The sequence below is a fragment of the Penaeus japonicus genome, unplaced genomic scaffold (genome assembly GCF_977035675.1).
Source record: "Penaeus japonicus unplaced genomic scaffold, GWHDUDI00000001_assembly GWHDUDI00000016, whole genome shotgun sequence".
Taxonomy (NCBI): domain Eukaryota; kingdom Metazoa; phylum Arthropoda; class Malacostraca; order Decapoda; family Penaeidae; genus Penaeus; species Penaeus japonicus.
Genome location: NW_028234418.1, coordinates 3,257,070 through 3,264,569, shown reverse-complemented (window position 1 = coordinate 3,264,569; position 7,500 = coordinate 3,257,070).

The following is a 7,500-nucleotide window of genomic DNA, read 5'->3' as shown; positions in this document are numbered from 1 at the left end:
TGCGAGTAGAGAGAGAGAGTTGAGACGAGAGAAGGAGAGGAAGAGGAGCGAGAGTATGGAGAGAGCGCGCTGGCCGCCGAACCACGACGGCGGAGGTTTTCAGCGCTCGTTTCAGGTGCAAATCAGCGCCCGCCATGGGAGAGTCCTGCCTTTCGATTAGGGTCCAGGCAGGCAACGGCGGGCTCCGCCTCCCCGCTCCCCCCCTCCCCACTCCTTCCCCCTGCGTACTCCTCCCTTTCCTCATAAAACACCTGCTTTTGCATCTCTGTCGGGGGAGAGGGGAGAGGGAGAAGGGGTAGAGGGAAGGGGGAGGGGGGTAAGGGGGTAGGGGTATTTAGTGTGGTTAGGGGTTAAGGGAGAGGAAGAGAAAGCGAGGGCGAGGGAGGGGATAAATGGAAAAGAGGGAATTGTAAATGAGAGGAAAAGGGGGGAGAGGAGAGTGGGATGGGGACAAGCGGGGAGGGGGATAGAGAGAGACAGATGACTGAGTGGGGGAAAGGGGTAGGGAGAGTGAGGAAGGGAGGGAAGGTATGGAGAGGGGAACGGGGGAAGGGTGGGAAGGGTATAGGGGGGGATGAAGGAAAGGTAGGGGAAAGGAGGAAGGGAAACAGAACAAGACTGGGGATAAGGGAGGGAAAAGGGTAAATAGAGATAGAGGAGAAGGCAGGGAGATAAGACATAAGACAAAGACAGGGGAGAGGAGAGGAGGAAGATGGGGGGAGAGTTCAAACGAGGAGGATGTAAGGGAAGGAGAGAGGAAGAGGTAGGAAGGGAGAGAGAAAGGAGAGGGGAAGGGAGGAAGGGAGAAGAAGAATAGGGAAAAAGAAGGTAAATCAGAGAGTTACTGAAACGAAGACATGCAATGTAAGACTATATGTAAAAGAACGTGAAGTCCAAAGGAAATGCACTTACGGGGGAGGGGGGTGGGTAAAATACGGGTAGAAATGAACGGACAGATAATATTTAAAGAGTAAACACCTAAAAGAAGAGGCAGCTTAGAAAAAAAACATTCAAGAGAGAGAAGTCACAAAGGAATGTTAACGATGCAGATGTTACATCCACTCTCGCAGCCTCGCACACGCCTTTCCTACCACCCACCTGACAGCAGTTTTTGCCAAGTTTAGACAATGAGTTTACTGCACGCAAACAAAGAAAGAGAGGCAGAAGAGGGTGGAGGAGGACCGAGGAGGGAGAGTCGCCCCGCCATGGCATATAGCACGCTCTGGAGGCCGCCGGCATCAACTCACTTCCTCCGTCCTCCGCCATTTTCCTCGGTTGGCAGCATCTCCCGCCATCTCGCCCGTGCGACCCGTTTAATCACATCGCCTTGGATTAGCCATACGAGGGGAGTGCCTACAAATGGATAGGTGCATTTGCAACGACAGCAAACCACTCTCTCGAGGCCGAGCCGTTTTTCCACGTGAGAGTGTGCAAGCGTCGAAACTGCCGCATGTAAATAGTCAGTGGCGGTGGGTGCGGCCGATAGTTGCGCACACTCCAAGAAACTGGAAAATGCTCCAGGAAGTCCTTCTTCCGTCCATGGCGTCGACGCTCCTCGAATGACGAGCACAAATCCCAGCAAGTCCACACTTTGCACTAACTCATAATCCACACGTGAATTCTTCCGCAGCAGGTTATAGAGTCTTAATTTTTCGTCTCAGTTATTATTAGGTAATCATCGTGCCTCCGCCACTCTGAGACTCCGGAAGCCACTGTGGCCTTGCCTCCCCTCTGCCCCTGGACCCACCCCTGCTATCTCCTCTTGGTGCTGCCCTCTGCCTGCCTGCTGCCTCACCTCATGCCCCTTTTGCACTCCTGCCCACCTGCCTTCTCCTGGCCTCCCTGCCTCCTTCCTGCTCCTTGTGTTGTCTTCCTGCCCGCTCTCTGTACCTGGTCTTTCCACCCCTCCCCCCCTGCCCCCCTGCTGTCTGTCCACCCCCCTCTACCCCTGTGCCTGCTTGCTCCCCCTCTGGCCTGTGGTTCTCTCTGGTCTCCCCCCTGGTCTATGTTTGCCCTTTGGTACCTGTCCCTGGTGTTTCTGCTCGCGCGCCGGAACTAATTGTCAGCATTATGTCCGTGGTCTCGGAGATACACTAGGAAGAACAGGACCCGCTCGTGTGGCAGGCTGATACGGAGACTTTTGTTGCCTTAGTCGTATAGCATTTTGAGATAGTCTTACGATGGACTGACATATTTCGTTTTTTATTCCCCAAAAGGATTAAGCATTAAACAGTCTTCTTTCTGCTTTCCTCGGTTTGGGAGTCATGTCACATGTAACTTTTTTTAGTGAAAAATTACATGTATTATAAAAGAATAAACATTTCAGAATTCGACACGTGGCAATTATCGTTCGTCAGTCGAGGCAGCGGTCGTGTTCCTGGAGTCAGTAAAATCGCCACAAGGGAAAATGCAATCTGTGTTGCATTATAAATACGTGGTCGTCGCGTCGCGTGTTGCTAGATCCATAAATCAATAGGTGGCCAACTGACTTGAGGTTCCAGTTCAGTTAGCATTGTTCCAGAAGTGTTTCTCTTCTTCAACCTACCGGAGACAATGGCATGTTTCTGCTTTGATGGTTTCGGGGCGAGGTTTTGTGCACATTGCACGATGAAATTTCTTTGAACATTTTCCGAATTTCTAGCGTGTGTTTCGTAAATCTCATTATCTAAGTTTTGTCTGTACAAAGACATATACACATCTATACACACACGCAAATATGCTGGATCTCTCTCTCTGTCTCTGTCTGTCTGTCTCTGTCTCTCTCTTTCTTTCTCTCTTTCTATCTCTCTTTCTCTCTCTTTCTCTCGTCCTCTCTCTCTCTCTCTCTCTCTCTCTCTCTCTCTCTCTCTCTCTCTCTCTCTCTCTCTCTCTCTCTCTCTCAGTCTCTCTCTCCTCTCTCTCTCTCTTCTCTCATCTCGTCGCTCTCTCTCTCTCCAGCTCTCTCTCTCTCTCTCTCTCTCTCTCTGTGGGTGTGTGTGTGGTGTTATAAATATTATATATATATATATATTATATATTTATATATATATTTTTATATAAATATTTTATATATATATTTTATAATAATATATATATATTTTATATATAATATATTTCTATGTATAAAATTATCTTTATCTTCATCTCTTCTCTCTCTCTCTGATTCTTCCTCCCTCCCCTCTCTCTCTCTATATATATATATATATATATATATTAATTTATAAATATATATTTTATATATATATATATAATAAAATTATATATATAAAAATTTATATATTTAAATTTATATATATATATATATATATATATATACAACACACACACACATACACACACATTCACCCCACGCAAAAAACACACACACCCCACACACACACACACACACACACACAACACACACACACACACACACACAAAACCCACACACACACACACACTCTTCTCTCTCTCTCTCTCTCTCGTCTTCTCTCTCTCATCTCTCTATCCTCTTTCTCTTTCTCTTTCTCTTTCTCTCTCTCTCGCTCTCCTCTCTCTTTCTCTTTCTCCCCTTTCTCTCTCTTTCTTCTCTTCTCCTCTTTCTCTCCCCTCTCTCTCTCCTCTCTCTCTCCTCTCTCTCTCTCTCTCTCTCTTCTCTCTCTCTCTCCCCCTATAATATTTTTATATATATATATATATATATATTATATATATATAAAAATATTTTATATATGTGGTGTGGTGGTGTGTGGGGGTTGGGGTGTGTGTAAAAGTTTTGTGTGGGGTGTGTGTGTGTGTGTGTGTGTGTGTATTTGTGTGTGTGTGTGGTGTGTGTAATATTTATGTATAAATATATATATAATATATATATAAAATATATATATATATATATAAAATATATAAATAATATATAAAAAATAATTATATATATAAAAAATATATTATATTATATATATATATAAACAAAATATAAACAAAAAGTAAAAGATGCATATATAATAATATATTATAAATATATAATATATATAATATTTTATATATAAATAATATTTTATAATATAAATATACATAAAAAATATACATATATTATATATAATAATATATATAAAAAATATAAATATATATATTAGAAAAATATACATACATTTATATATTAATATTTATAATTTTAAAATATAAAATTTTATATCTATATATATAATAAATAAATATAATATATATAAAAAGTATATATGTATATGTATAATATATATAAATATATATAATTATTTTATATTATATATATAATGTTACAAAATATAATATATATATATATAATATATAAATATAATACAATATATTATATAAAATATATATTATAAATGTATATACATATATAAAATATATATAAAATATATATATAAATAAAATAAAATAAATATATATATATATATAATATATAATGGCATAAAAAACAAAAATTTGTTTATGTGTATATATATATATAATTATAAAATAATATATAAAATATATATATATATTTTATATAATATTATATTTATATATATATAAATATATATATATATATATAATATATAATGTTTGTTTAATTATAATAATATATTATTTATAATATAAATATATACAAAAAATTGGGGTAGATATGTGTTGAGTTGAATTTAAAAGTAGTGTAGATGAGATGATATGGTGTGTGTGGTAAAGTTTTTTATTTCATAGATATAGATGGTTGATTTGTAGATAGTGTGGGTGTTGTGAAATGTTAAAAATAATAAAACAAAACCCCACAAAAAAAAAAACAAACAAAAAAACTAATGATAAAAACAAACAAAACACCCCCCCCCCCCCAAATTAAATCATCCAAACAACACAACAAAAAAAAAAAAAAAACACACCAAAACCAAAAACAAAAGACCCACACCCCCCAAACACACCACACAATCCAAACCCACAACACCTCACACACAACCCACACACCACACACCCCACACACCCCAAAACACATACACACACCCCACACTCACACACACCCACACACACACACACACAAAAACCCGAAAGGGCACACACAAACACCCACACAACCCACACACACACCCACACACACACAACCCACATACACACCCACACCCACACCCACACACACACAACCCACACACACACACACACAAAACACACACCACAACCCACAATAAAATTTATACACACCACACCGACACTCCACACACCCCCACCACACACACACACACACCCCACAACTCACACCCCACACACACAACACACCCACGCACATAAAAATAAAAACCCACCTCACACACACACACACACAACCTCACAACACACTCAATAATATATATATATATAATTTTTATTTATATAAAATAGAACTTAGATTATGATATAATTATTATATATAGAAATATAGAATATTAAAATTTTTTTAAATAAAATTAAAAGATAATAAATAATATTATTATGTAGAACATAAAATATATTATTAAAAATCCACATCACCACACCACACACACACACCACACACACACACCCCACACACCCCACACCCCACACACCAACACACACAAAACAACACCACCCACCCACAAAACACACAAACACACATTTACACACAAAAACACATATATATATATATAATATACATATATAAATAATATCCCATATATAACCCACACCCCACACCACACACCACAACCCCCAACCCACACACACACACAACCCCACACACACATAAACATACCCCCACACACACACCACACACACACCACACCAACCACACACACATACACAACACACACAAACCCCACACAACACACATATACCACACACACCCCACACACACACAAAACCCACAACACACACACACTTTTATAATATTTTATATATAAAATATAATAATATATATATATATATATAATATATATATATTTTTTATATATATATACCCCCAACACACACACCCCCCCACACACACACACACACACACACACACACACACACACACACACACACCACCCCCCCCCCCCACCGCCCCCCCCCCCCCCCCCCCCCCCCCCCCCCCCCCCCCCCCCCCCCCCCCCCCCCCCCCCCCCCCCCCCCCCCACCCCACCCACACCCCCCACCACCCACCCCCACCCCACACCCACAACCACACACACACACACACCACCACACACACACCCAACCCCCACCCCCACACACCCAACCCACACACCCACCCACCTTTCCCCCCCCCCCCCCACCCCCCAAACCACACCCACACCCCCCCACACCCTCACCCCACCCCAACCCCCCAACCCCCAAACCCCACCCCCACACCCACACCCCTCCCCACCCACACCCACCCCCACCCCCCTCCCCCACCCACACACACACCCCACAACACACCACACACACACACACACACCACACACACACCACACACCATTCATACATACACATCCCACATACACATAACATACAACAACACATACACACCCCAAAACACACACACACACATACCCCTACACATACCATACCCCAACACATACCATCAAAAAAAAACTACAAAACACATAAAACATACCAATCATACACACCCACATACACTCCCCACATACACAAAATTTTATATATATATAATACAATATATATATATATAATATAGAAAATATAGATATTTTATAATATAAATAGTTAAAATATAAAATATAATATATATATTTATAGAAAATCCCTTACATACAAATACATACAACATACAACAATAAAAGACCCACATAACCACAACACACACACACAACACCCACACACACACAACACACACACACACACACTCACAACACAATATATAAATTTTAAAAATATATATTAAAATATATTATATATTATACATACACACATCACACAACACATAACACACATATCCCACACACCACACACCCACACCCACACACATACATCCCAACACACACACCACACACACACCACACACACAAAACAACACACACCACAACACACAAAACCACCACCAAAAACATACATACAACACAAACACACACCACACAACACACACACACACACAAACAAACAACCCCAAAAACCATACACCCCCCAACATACACACACCACACACCCACACACCCACACACACACTCACAAAACACCCCACACCACACACCACCCACACACCACACCACAAACACAACAACACACCAACCCCCCCCCCCTTTTTCCCTTTTTTTCCTCCCCCTTTTTTTCCTTTCTCTTTCTCCTCTCTCTCTCTCTTCTTTCTCTCTCTTCCTCTCTCTCTCTCTTCCCTCCCTCCTCTCTCTTCTCTCCTCTCTCTCGCCTCTCTCTCCTTCCCTCTCTCTCTCTCTCTCTCCTTTTCTCCTCCCTCTCCCCTCCTCTCTCTCACTCCTCCTCTTCTCCTCCTCTCCCCCCCCCCCCATTCACTACCCACTCACTCCATCCCTCACTCCAAACCCACCTACCCCCCCCCCAAACCCCCCCCCCCCAAGCGCCCAACCACACAACCCCACAACACCACCC